Here is a 13,387-nt window from a genome sequence, read left to right as displayed (position 1 = left end):
TTGCCTGTTTATGATGTGAATTGAGGAATGGCATGGACAGGTAAAGTCACTCTTGGGACATGTGTGAGTATAACTGGTTTGCTAATAGTGATTGGAATGGGCCAGGCACCGAAATTTTTTTTGGGGGAAGTTGTGTTTTAACTCCAGACTTTTGTTCTCTGTGTGCATGATGGCCTTCAAGACTCTTGTTTAAAATGCATCTAAAGGGTATGAACAATATATCACTCATGACTTTGTATTTATAGCTCTTTATGAAACTCAATTAGAGATTACCCTGAGCATTGTAAGAAATAACAAGTTGTAGGTTTTATGCCAGCTGGTTAAAAATAATGGTTTCTCATCAGTTAATGAATTGGTCCTGATATCATCAGTTTGAAATCCCGTTTTGTTCACTCCAGACTGGCGTTTTTCATGGACACTGTAGATATTAAGAACATTGCTTTTATCTAAAAGGTTAGCATTGCATACGTAGTTTTCTATTGAACTTCTTTTTTGAGTGCTTTATTTAAGAAGGTGGTGACTTGTATATGTTCACAAATGGGCCCTATGACTCTAAACTTCCATTCCTATAGGATGGATCTCAGTGAGATATTTCTCAGATTTAATTGTGTAATGGTAGTGCTGTGTAATTAGCTATTTTGGCATACCATTACAAAGTATTCCTTTTGGCCTTTCATTGATCTTAGTAATTATTTTGTTCTCTTCAGAATACATATATAGACATGACAAAACTGGTAGTCACATTAAGAAGACTCCAACAGAAGCTGAGACCTTTAGAGTGGGATCACTTACATGGATATGGCAGGTAAAATAGTTTCATTAAAAGCCAGAATTTATTGTGACTGTTAGTGCAAGGAACTGTAATTACAAGTAGGATTTGTACCCTTTTTAGTGTATCTGCAGGTGTAATCAGTGAGATCCAAGATTGAGACATACCAATGTAACTACTCTATAACTTCAAAGAATCATTGATGTTTGGTTGAGACTATTTGTGAGCTATGTTGTTAACTGAATTTGAGGTAAAAATGTAATTTCAGATGATCTTGTGAAAACTCTTGGCATAATGACTATAGCAGCAGCTTATAAATCCAGACTGTCAGTGTGCAACTTAGGATAAAATTTAGTCTTGGTATCTTTGCCCCTCCCTCCTGGAGAAAAGACTGTATCTGTATTATACAAATAATATTTAGGTTGGGTACTTTATAAAATAAAATGTATATCTATATAATGGTTCCAATTTACACACCTCAGTCGAAATCATTAAGAGGATCAGCAAGTAATCAAGATTAATTTTTCCATTTGGGGTAGATTGAGTGTAATTCAAGCTCTTTGTAGGAATATTGTTTACCTTTACAGCCCTGAAGGAAACAGTGTTTTCTATATGAAGAAAATAGCTCTTTAAAAAAAACACGTTCACAGAACTAATTTTACTTACAAACAATACCTAAGCAACTCCCTTGTGTTTGCAACACAAAATGGGCTGCCGCTTGTAGTTTCTTGCTTTCTGAGAATAGGCCTGTCCCCATAGGGTTATTCACATATACAGACTGGTAGAGTAAATCTATTAATGTATCCCCCTCCTTCCTATTCTATGCCACACCATGCAATTGATGCCCCAAGAGCTTGGCAGTCTCAGCATGGTGCAATAACATTAACTAATTTGTTTATCTTTTTCCTTAGCCCGTTATGCACAATTTTACTCTCTGGCTGGAGAAAAAAAAATGTTCATTCTTTAGTCCTCATTGATAAAAGGACATCATAAAGGTACAATTGAAAAACTGTAAATTTAAGGCAAATATTCCTGTAGGCTCTAAAAGTTACAACACTACCGTAATTTGCACATCAGCAATTTTAACAATAGCTCATATTTTAGGAGAATTGTAGCTGTGGTTTGAAATACTTTCTGGCAGCTATGACTCTCCAGGCCATAGATGGGAATTGCAGGATGATGGGAAGAACACATTCTGCTACATTAGCTAAACGTGTAGCTGTTCAGGATGTACATACATTTATATTTAACACAACAATATGTCATTATCCTCATTTTCTTGGATAGCACTTGAAACAGGAGGCAGATTAGTGCTCCAAAGAAAAGGTCTTCCATGTCTCTTATTAATTGGAGCTACACTATTCAGCCCCAAGGAAGTGTCCTGGATTGGGTCAGGCATGTCCAGTGCAGCAGTGCTGCGATGAAGTAGGAGAGCATGCAGGGACCAACGTATCATCCTTAGGCCTTAAAATGAGGAAGATCACAAACCACTTGGTATTCGTAGCACACCTGATAAAGTTTTTCATACAACCATTTCAGAATCCATACTGGAAATCTCCATAACAAACAATGTTAGCTGTACAATAAGACAGCATTCAACTGTTTTGCTAAGAAAGAAAGATAAGTCAATTGTGTGGATCAAATTATTACATAAACGTTCTGTGGATGGATGTACATGTATGAGGTGGGTCAGAAGGTGTTCCTAACTGACCCTAACCTTCTCAGAAAGTTTTTGGAGAGGGGTTAATAATGTTGATGGTAGATTTAGGTTCTAATGAGCTGCTTCCTGGTGTCAAGAGATCATTTCTTTTTTGTAAGATCTTCAGCAACAGTTTTAATTGCTAGATAACTTAGTTTGTGCAAGATAGCATAGTTTATCAATCAACTAGTTCTACCTTCTATGTGGTATGCATGTGTTACAAAATATGCAACAACATACCAGAGTACAATTCCAAATCCCCAAGCAGTTATTGAAGTCAGAGTGTAGTGATGGTATCTGAATTTTATTGTCTGATAAAAATTCCACAAGCTCCAGTGCTTTCTCAAGGGAGTGTTGCTCTTTGGGATCAGAAAGTAATGGATAGGAAGAACATCTTATGATCTCTAAAGACATTCTTTGGGTGATTGCTTGGAGGGAGCATGAAGCAAGATATCTTCACTTGGGTAGCCGTTTATCAATTCTCATTTAAATATAGAATATAGAAAAATATATTTAAAAAACTGAACAATATAAAATTATAAAATGCTGCTTGGGGAGAAGATGAGGCTCTCATATTCTATTGGTAGCTGTTTATCAATCCTCACTTAAATATAGAACGCTGCTTGCGGAGAAGATAAGGCTCTCATATTCTATGGAGTTATGGTTGACTGCAAGGTAGGAAAAGCTCAAGTACTATTGATTTCAGAACAGACCTGTTTATACCAGCTCAAAGATATTTCTTGGGGTGGTAGTTGTCACCCATACACTCAGAATGCATGCACAACAGTTTTTGGAGCCTGGGCCAAGTTCCAGTAGTGACTAATTTAATGGGTTGAAGATAAAAGGAGAGACAAGAAACATCATTAAAGTCCTACAAAGAACTCTGTGAGCAATTCTAAAAGCTATGTGGTACCCTCGAGAAATAGAAGGAGGAAAGCTAAGAAACCAAAACTCCCCCCCTCCTAAAAGCCATCCAACAGGCCTGGAACTGACTTCAACATGGGCAAAGACAAGATCGTCTGGTCCCAGGCTTCCAAAACTATCTCGCAATACACCACTGTGTGACACCACATGCAGCAAATCATACAACAGTCGGGGGGACAGACTTGGAGGTACAACTGCCAGAGACGGCAGAACCATCGCGGGCAGAGTTGCTGGCGGCTATCCATGGAGCCCGAGCAGCCCTTGAACATTGTATGGATGCAGTGGTCGAAGAAGTCAACCTACTCTGGGCGGACCTTAGGAAAGTGGCTGATAAGGTCACAACAGTGGAATCAAATATCACTGAACTTTAGAGCGAGATTAAGTCCATGAAAGGACAACTGGCCCAAATGTCGACAGACACCCTTGAACTGAAGCAATCAGTGGAAGACATTGAGGGCCAATCACCTCAAAATAACATCAGGGTGTTGGGGTTCCCAGAGAGAGATTGGAGGGCCCCTCTGTTCTTTGAAAACTGGATTAAAAATGAGCTACAGACTTGGGGCCTCCCCGTTTGCTTCATAGTGGAAAGAGCGCATAGGGCATTGGTCCCCTCTGCCTCCTGGGGCCCCTCCGCAGGCAATAATCATGAAACTGTTAAACTGCAGGGACTGTCAGGGAGCAGACAGTGCCACCCCATATAAATAGCATGATTGGAATCTACCCAGACTACACCAATCACATGCAGAAGCAGCAAAAACATTCACAGGAGCCAAACAAAACCTGTGGGCCATTCAGCTGCCCCATATGCTCCTCTACCCCGCCAAGTTAATAGACATTTTCCAGAGGAAGGCACACTTCTTTGAGACTCCGGAGGAGGAGTGGAAGTGGTTCGAAGTCCAGGGGGGTACCTCATGGGCTAAAGTGTGACAAGGCAAAGGTGGCCTCTGGGGGACGGGATGGAGAGATGCCCTTTCCCAAGGGCAGACCATGACGGAGAACCTCAATTTCTCACCCCTGGAATCCACAGGATTACAATAGCTGATTATGGCATGACGAAGTTGGATGGGACTCTGCCACAGGAGCACCAAGCACAGAAGACACACAGTAAGCAGAGGTGCCTGCTGAGTCAGCAGCCCTCTCCCGGATGGCTACTGCAGATCCAGGAGCCATCGACGAATGAGATGGACTCTGAGAACCAGGCCTGAAAGTAGTGGAACTGGTGGATTGCCTGGGGGGGTGATAAAGTGGGCACTAAGCTACATCTCAGATCTGAACAGGAAGCCCTCCACTCTGGCTATGACAGTCTTAAGATCCGACACAACCACTCGGAGCCTCAGTGCCTTTCCCCTCATGGGGAGGGAGAGCAGGGAACCAGTGCCCAGGAGCTCATAGGTCGAAAGCAAATAATGAACATTGATTATAGGGCTATGAGTTGGGGCGGTGGCCCGGCTGGTCAGGAGTAATAATTGTTACATTAGTTTGATGGTCCCTGCTGTGCAAGCAGGGATGTGGTATGCTTCCTGGTGCACTATATGAAGGGGACACCTCTTAGATGAAGTCATGTCTAGATCTGTCCGTGGGTGGGTTGGGTAGTTGGGATTGTTTAGTTGGAGTTGTTGTTTTTGCACACAGCATGTTTCAGATTTCAGGGCAGCAAAGATGGGTGGGTCACTTATACCTGACAACACTACAGCATGGCGGGGATAAACATAAAACTGCTGACATGGAATGTGAGGGGACTAGGGACATTTGTCAAGTGATATAGGGTTTTATCCTTCCTGAAGTGGCGGGCTAGTTTTCTATTCTTCCCACTCCACTTATGCTAGGGTAACACTGACCTGGGTGGCCCGGAGAGTACCGTTCGCCCCTACATATGTAGAAGCTAATAGGTGGAAGATATGTCCTTTTGCAGGGCAACCTCAATTGCAAGCCAATTACCATACTCAATACTTACACCCCTAACAATGATGATCCGGGGTTCTTTAGCAATATTCAAGATGTGTTAGTGCAATTTTCTGTCTCAGTGACTTCTATTGTGTCCTAAACCCCATTCTGGACAGACTACCACCGAGGATGAGCACAAAACCACACATGTCAGAAATCCCAAGGGAAGTGATGGACAACTTAGATCTCACCGACGTTCGGAGATTACATTACCCGGAGCGGATAGGATTCACATGTCACTCCACCACACATAATACTGACAGTGGTCTTGATAGAATCCTAGTAGCAGGGATCCCACATATTGAGGATCTAACAGTTAACCACCTGGCCAGATTCTTTTCTGACCATTTCCCTGTTATATGTAACTTCAAATGAGGGGAGGCACAGAGAGGCTCACGGCCGTGGCGCCTACAAACGGATATCCTAGACGATATGGAAGGGAGGGAAGCCAAACCAAAGGCACTCACAGTATATCTGGAAAACAGCTTTAAAACCACAGAATGTGAAGCGCTAAAGGTAGTGGTCCAGGGGGCTTGTATGGGCCTTACCTGCAGGGTATGTAGGCATCATCAAGCAGACTTACAGAGGAAAGAAGCAATTCTAGCACAACTCCAGTCCATCGCGCAAACCAATCCCATAGGGAACAGCAAATCAAAAGCAGGATCATAGAAATTTGTGACAGGCTCAACAACTATACCCTGAACAATACAGGCAGAGGCTACACAAGGAGGGGGACAAGCCAGGGAAGCTGTTGGCCTGGATACTCAGCAGAGAAACAGCCCCAACACAGGTATCATACTTAAGGGCACCTGATGGCAGTAGAGCTACAACCCGAGCAGATGTTGCACAGGTATTCCAACAACATTTACAAAAGGTTTATACACCAGACCCAAGAGGGCAGGCCCATAGGTATATCCCCTTCTTGGGGACACTAGTGACCCCCAAACTCTTGCTTGCAGTGGTCGAAGAACAGGAGGCCCCACTAAGGCTTGAAGTGCTGCGGGTGGCTCTAAAGGCACTCCCACGATCTAAGGCACCGGGAGCAAAGGTATGCCCTCAGAATTCTATCACGCTCATTCAGGTACACTGACCCAAAAACTTCTTGAGGTCTTCCTTGAGGCACGAGATAGGGGAACACTCTCCCCTCCTTGAGCAAGGGAGAGATTGGCATGCTTCTAAAGCTGTGCAGAGCTCAGGATGACCCCTCTACATATAGGCCTATAACCATTATGAAAGCGGACAGGAAAATGCTGTGTAAAGTATTAAATCATGCTTTCTCCCATATATGTTGTAAATGGTCCATGAGGATCAGTGCAGTTTTATTCTTCGGCCTCACACTGGCATGAACCTTAGGTGGCTAGCATACATGTCCAAGGTCAGTGATCTAGAGGAAGAGCTGTCCTGGTTTCAATAGACCTCGAAAAAGCATTTGACAGCATGGACTCGGGGTACATGTTAGAGGTCCTGAAGGCCTCTGAATCAGCCACTGGGTATGTCTGTTTTACACTAATGCCCACGCAAAAGTTAGGACTGGGAGTATAAGATCGGAAGGCTGGGCCTTCGGACAGGGCACCAGAGAGGGATGCCCCTTATCACCACTGCTCTTTGCCCTCACCATTGAGTCCCTGCCCATTTGGCTTTGTGGAGAATTAGGGTATCCAGATTGGGAGCACATGGCATGTCATCTCCTTTCATGCTGACAATGCCCTGTTTTAACTTTCCTCCCTTCAGACCTCAGTACCCAGCTGTTACAATGGCTAGAGACATTTGGAAATATATCTGGCCTCCAAGTCAATAGAGACAAATCCCTGATTTTCCCACTTGCGTCACTGGCGAGAACTGAGGGGGAGAACATCCTGCACCTGGGCCTCAGGTGGGAGTTAGATAATTTTAGGTACTTGGGTATCAGGGTAACATACTTGATGGACGAATAACTGAACCCGAACATACACAGGATACTAACAGGCCTTAAGGCTTCCATTTCCTTCTGGAACAACCTCCCCCTCTCATTGATGGGCAGCCTAGCCATCTCAAAGATGGTAATGCTGCCCAGGTGCCTATATACACTTTAAAACTTGCTGTGTGCAATACCAGCCAGGGTCTTTAAACAATTGGACTCATGTCAGTCCGACTCCTCTGGGGGCAGGAGAAGAAGGGAGGCATTTTGGACTCTAAAAAGAGAAATTAAGGAAGGAGACTTGGAGCTCCCATGTTTTGGCTTATATTACTATGCTGCGCAGCTGCGCATGCAGCGTGCTTGTTAGCACATGAAGACAACTGGGAGAAACACCTTCTGGCAGGAACGGTCCCAGCACGACAAATACCCGGGATATAAATGGAGGGAGCCAGAGTACCACTCACAGTCCCACGGATAGCCCATGCTACAGCATCTATTTGGCAAACATTTGTACAAAAAATGCTGAAAAGAGCCTCATTTCATAGAAACCTACCGATCTGGATAGTGCAACCAATCAGGAAGCTATTGGAGAGTGTCTCCTTCCAAGACTGAAGGGATGGAGGTTGTTCCACACTAACCGACCTATATCCCGGGGATAAATTTATCACATCTGAGGAAGCATATGATACCTCTGAGTTAGGACAAGGGCACTTCTTGCATCATGCAGGTTTATCTGCCATCGCGAGAGCGGTCTGGCCCACCTTTCTTGATGTGTTGGACACTTCACGCACCTTAGGGATCCTATTGACTTGTGGGTTGGGATGTCACCTGGTCTTGCTACTGTACAAAGGTATGAGAGAGGACAGGGCAGCACACATACCACACTATTGAGCATCTTGAGAAAGGGAATTGGAAGATCAGCTGGGGAGGTGGAATGGACCTTTATTAATTCACTCACACACACAATATCCTGCAATGCTTGCTTTACACTGGTACATTTTAATTTTCTGCACAGGATGTACCTGACACCCTAGGTATCTCCACAGATTTTCTCCCTCAAGACCGGACAGTTGCCCAAGGTGCGGGAGGGAAACGCAGCTTTTCTACACTTGGCATCCAAATGCAGGGAGATACAGAAGTACTGGGTACAGGTAATGGAGTGAATCAATAGGGCAGTGGGTATCCTGATTCAGGTAACCCCGCCTCATATGTTTTCAGTAGCTGGTCGGTGCGCTTGAGGAGGGCTAAACACCGGAAAAGGCATGATGTGTGCATGCCTTTCACTAATGAAAGCAAGCGGATTTTAAAAGGCAAGACCACGAACCAACCAAACTGACGGGCATCACATGGGTGTGGTTAGAAGCTCAAAGAAAGATTACAGCAAGGGATGGAGCACTTTGCGCTCGCCCCTAAAAAGTGCGTCATGGTAGTAACGTACTGGAAAAAAGGACAGGTCCCCCTTAGCAGTCTGAGAAAGCTGTGGGGAAGGGGGCACCCTAGACCTGCAAATGTGTTACAGGTACTTGATGGATTAGACAATAAGTGTACTGAAATACTGTAGGACGCTGTGTGTTTTTTTGCCAAAAAATGAAAAATAAAGTTCTTAAAAACAGAACTGGTAAATGCAATTCTATTATCCATGTGGCACTACCTTTTTTTTATTTATAAACTTATACTGTAGCGCGAAAATGACCCTCGCGAGTATCAGAGCGCTTTACCAATTATCGGCATGCAGTTACCATAAACAGCAACATAATCAAGGACGAAAACAATGTGAGACTGAATCTACAGATACCACCTCCAAGTTCAAAAGAGTAGAGTTCATGAGATCTACAGCATGGATTTGTTCATCAGAATCATTTTAACTTCTTTCTTGAAGGAGGCCATTGAGGGGTTCAGTCTGTTTTCAGTGGATAGGGAGTTCCAGATTCTTGGAGCAATACCTGAGAAGTCTCGGTTGTATGGTTTCTTTTTATTGAATTTAGGTGGTTTCAACAGTCAGGTTCTAGAGCTTCTAAATACTCTAAAGCCACCCGATAGCTCCAGGTTTTGTGCAAAGTGTCTCAGGGTGTTGAAGTGAAGAGACTTGTTCGTCATGCAGGCAATTTTTAAATGAATCCTCGCCTCATATGGAAGCCAGTTTAGTGATTTCAGCGTGTTTCTTTTAGATCCTGTGATAAGCCTAATAACAAAGTTAAGAGAGACCCTTAGTGGCACTAGCTTAGATCTGGGAGGTGCGCTGAGTGTTGCACTTCCATAGTCCAGCCTAGGGATCACTAGGGCGGACTTGAGGTCATCAGGTGGTAGGAAGGGTTTTATTTTTCATAGGATATTTGCTCCTTTGGTGGCAGAGCTGATGTGCTTGTGCATGTTCAAGTTCTTGTCAAGAGTTACATCCTAGTATCTCATTGAATCTATAATGTGAGGTAAGCAGTTAAAAGTTAGTTGTTTCACCATTCTGCAATTTCAGGAGAGTGTTTGGGTGGGGCGATTAAGAGGAACTCTGTTTTGAGAGTGTTAAGTTTGAGGCGGTTGTAAGTCAGCCAGTCTAGGGTTTTTGGAAGGTTGTGTTGAGAGACCCAATGTCTTTGGGGGAAGACATTTTCAAGTACAGTTGGGTTTACAAATTAAGGACCCAGATTTCATTTTTATGATGCTAATGTGGCCCAATGAGGCCAAATTCACTGCACCATATTTACAAAGTGGCACAATGCATGCATTGCGCCACTTTGTAAACCCTTACGCCACATTTGCCTGCTCCAGGCATAATGTATGCACTTGGGGCGCGCCAGTATTAGGAGGTCAAGAAAAATGGCGCATTGGAATCTATAAGATTCCACCGCGCCATTTTTAGGGGTCCCTTTTAATGCCTGCAGGGAGCAGGCATTAAAATGGGGCATACCATTGTTTTCAATGCCCCCCTTTGTACTCTGCAGGATTAGCAACAAACTTTTGGTGCTAATCCTGCATAGAACATCAAGAGCGTCAAAAATGTTGATGCTATTGCCCCTACCCTGCACCATGGTGCTCCGTATATTAAATGCTAAGGGGCGCGAGAAATGTGGCGCTGCATTGGATGCAGCGACACTTTTCTTAAATGAGGCCCTAAGTGAGAAGATGTTGCCTAATGGCCACAGCTGCCTTCACTTGATCTTGGGGAACCAGGTTTGATTCCCAGCATTGGCTCCATTCACGTGATTCTGGACAAATAACTTAATCCTTCCTTGCTTAAAAAAAGAATCTGACATTCTGTAATGTAATCTGGTCCTAGGGACAAGTTTGCGCTATATAAAACTGCACAAAATAGACAAACAAAATCAGTCCTGCATTGCCGTTATACCATATCATACCATGGGAATGCCATGAAGAGCTTCCACTAGTAAAAAGCGGATTCATATAAAGGCTTACAAACTACGTCCCTTTATAGCTTCTTTATTTCGCAGTGAAGTAATGATGATCAGTCATATATTATGCTCAAGAGCACGCCTCAAGAATAAGTGAGGGCGGGAGTCACTCTTTATAAAAGGTGTTTCAGCTATTTTTTTATTTTCGGGGAGTTGAACTGGAAAGGAAGGTGTATACCTGAGTCAGGTAAATACGTAATCTTGCCTCCCCCAACCACCCTTTTTTCGAGCTTATATTACACTAGCGGTAAATTGTGTCGCTTTTGCCATACATTTTGAACTAAAAAAAACACATCTTAATTAAGCAAAACACACACAAAAGTTCAGTATTAAAAAACTGGATCTATTGGCTCATGCCAGTGAGAAATTATCTGTGGAAATGTAGTGCACGGAATACATCTTATCTTGCTATACTCATTACCGGCAAAACCTATTATGTTCCAGGTTTTATGTTTTCAATTTTGACAAACTGCTGCTTTAAGAGGGGTCTTTAAATCAACGCGTAAAAACAACAGGCGCACACGGGGCACAATGTGCCCGTTCACTGTGAGTGACTAAAGCCTTGCTTCAAGTTTTTAAAGGGTGTGCTGGATTTAGCGTCCAAGGCTTCGTGTTTTGAAAGATTTAGATTCGTTCAGGTCATTGTATCTTGTAGAGAATGTTTATAATATATCCCCTAGCATAGCTTTTCTCTTCGCGGGGAGAATAAATACAGCTGTTGTCAACGGCAGCCTGCGCTCGTAAGATCTCTGTAACTGTGGAGTAGTGTGACTGACAGAGCATCTCCAGAAGGTATCGTTTGGGTGGTCCACGCGTCTGGGTTCATGAGGCTCTACGGGCGGAATGAAAGGACAAAACGGGGGCAACGTAGCTCTGCAGTTTACAGACCTGTGCTTGGAACTGCAGCTTTTCTTCAGACTTTACAGACCTGCGGCTCTTAAAGCAACAAACGTAGCTAGGTACTCCTAAGGAAACTGAAGCAGGCGAACCGGCACTTTACTTATATCGGATATCAGGTCAGCTGCTACAAGGGTAGAAATCAACTCACCATTGCCCATATTGATCGTTCTCTGTCTCAAGGTCTGGTCCAGATTTAAGGTGGAGAGCCCATAAGTAAGACTGACATAGGGCTCCAAAATATAGGGCAGGTTGTGTAGGGTGTAGATTACGGTGAACTCAGGTGCAAGTGCTACCCTGGTTCATTTTGAGGCTAAAAGTTTAAAAATGTTTGCATTTGGTACCATCGTTCTGCTGAGCTCAGTCAGGTGGTGCACTGTTGTGAGGTGGAATGTGATTTAAAGGCTAAATACGAAGCTCCACAGAAGGTACGAAAGAGCCATGAGCTTCCCCAGTAAGACTGGAATCTTGTAAAGTATATATTAATCAGAGATCTCGGTCGCTAGTGCTTTAACCTGATGATAAAATAATAACAAAATCAGTGGCGGCCGGTAATTTTAAGAGGGAGGTGTGTGGGCAGCACACTCACATCACACTCATTCATTCACACATGCATGCACATCCATTCACAACACTCATCAAAATTCAAACATACATGCATGCACCAAACATTCATTTAAAAAACACACACCTTCACACACACACACACACACACACACACACACACACACACACACTCTGTTACTGTCAGCCTCGGAGGTGCCAGGATGGTTGGTACTGCTGCCTTCCCTAAGGTCAGCCAGTGAGGGAAGGCAGCAGTCCCAACTTCATCACAGAGTGGGATGGGGTCAGTGAGACTGTTGACCCCTCCCCACTCTGTGAAGAGGTGTCACTGATTCACACTCACCCTGGGCGCTTCAGGGTTTAAACCTGAAGCACCCAGGTCGAAGTCAATGGGTGATGCTTCCCCACAACACCAAGGGGAAGGGCCTTGAGACACCTTTGCTGGGCTGAGGAGGAAACATCCATAGGAGCTGTGACCTCTCCAGCCCAGCAAAGGTCAGCTCAGACAGCCAGGAGTCTGCACAAATCAAGCATGTCGCACTCCTGGCTGCCTGATCTGAACATGAAGAGTGTCTGTCAGGTTGACCTTTGCTCAGCCTAACAGACACTCTTCATGAGGGGCAAAAGGTGGGGGGGGGCATAGCCCCTTCGCCCTAAAGGACAGGCCGTGGCTGAACAAAATAGGCAACAGACATACCTCTGAAGAAGTTACAGTAAACCACAGTTTTCTCACAGATACAGAGAAACCTGAGGTTACCCTTAGCTCTATGCAGTAGGTGAATTTACACACTGAGATGCCTGACTGGGATTAGACTCTGTAATCATCAGGTTTCACACAGACCTCTGTAGTAGATACATTTATCCACTTTTATTTTTACTGTGAATAAATATTGTGACTTCTAGATTATAAACAATCTCGAGGTATAGGTCTATTATTCTAATGAACGTTGTCCTTATTACTAACTCAGATTTATAAAGTGCGACTAATCACCTAAGAGGTATCCAGGTGCTGCGGTCCTGGTGGGATCAGTTAAAAAAACAAGTCTTGAGTCCTTTTCTGAATTCCTGTAGGGAGGGTGCTGTTTGGTGGCAGAGGGGGAGGTTGTTCCAGTACCTGGTGGCGAGCTATGAGAAGAATCGTCCTCCACTGTAGCTGCAGTGGATGTGAGGGGTATGTGCAAGGGTGAGGGAAGCGGAGTGCAGGTTTCGGGAGGATTGGTGGAAATTTAGGCGATGGTTGATGTATGATGACCCTATGTCATTGAGGGCCCTTTAGGCGTGTGTAAGCA

This window comes from Pleurodeles waltl, chromosome 5 (genome assembly GCF_031143425.1).
Source record: "Pleurodeles waltl isolate 20211129_DDA chromosome 5, aPleWal1.hap1.20221129, whole genome shotgun sequence".
In the NCBI taxonomy this organism is placed as follows: domain Eukaryota; kingdom Metazoa; phylum Chordata; class Amphibia; order Caudata; family Salamandridae; genus Pleurodeles; species Pleurodeles waltl.
This window is presented reverse-complemented; position numbering follows the sequence as displayed.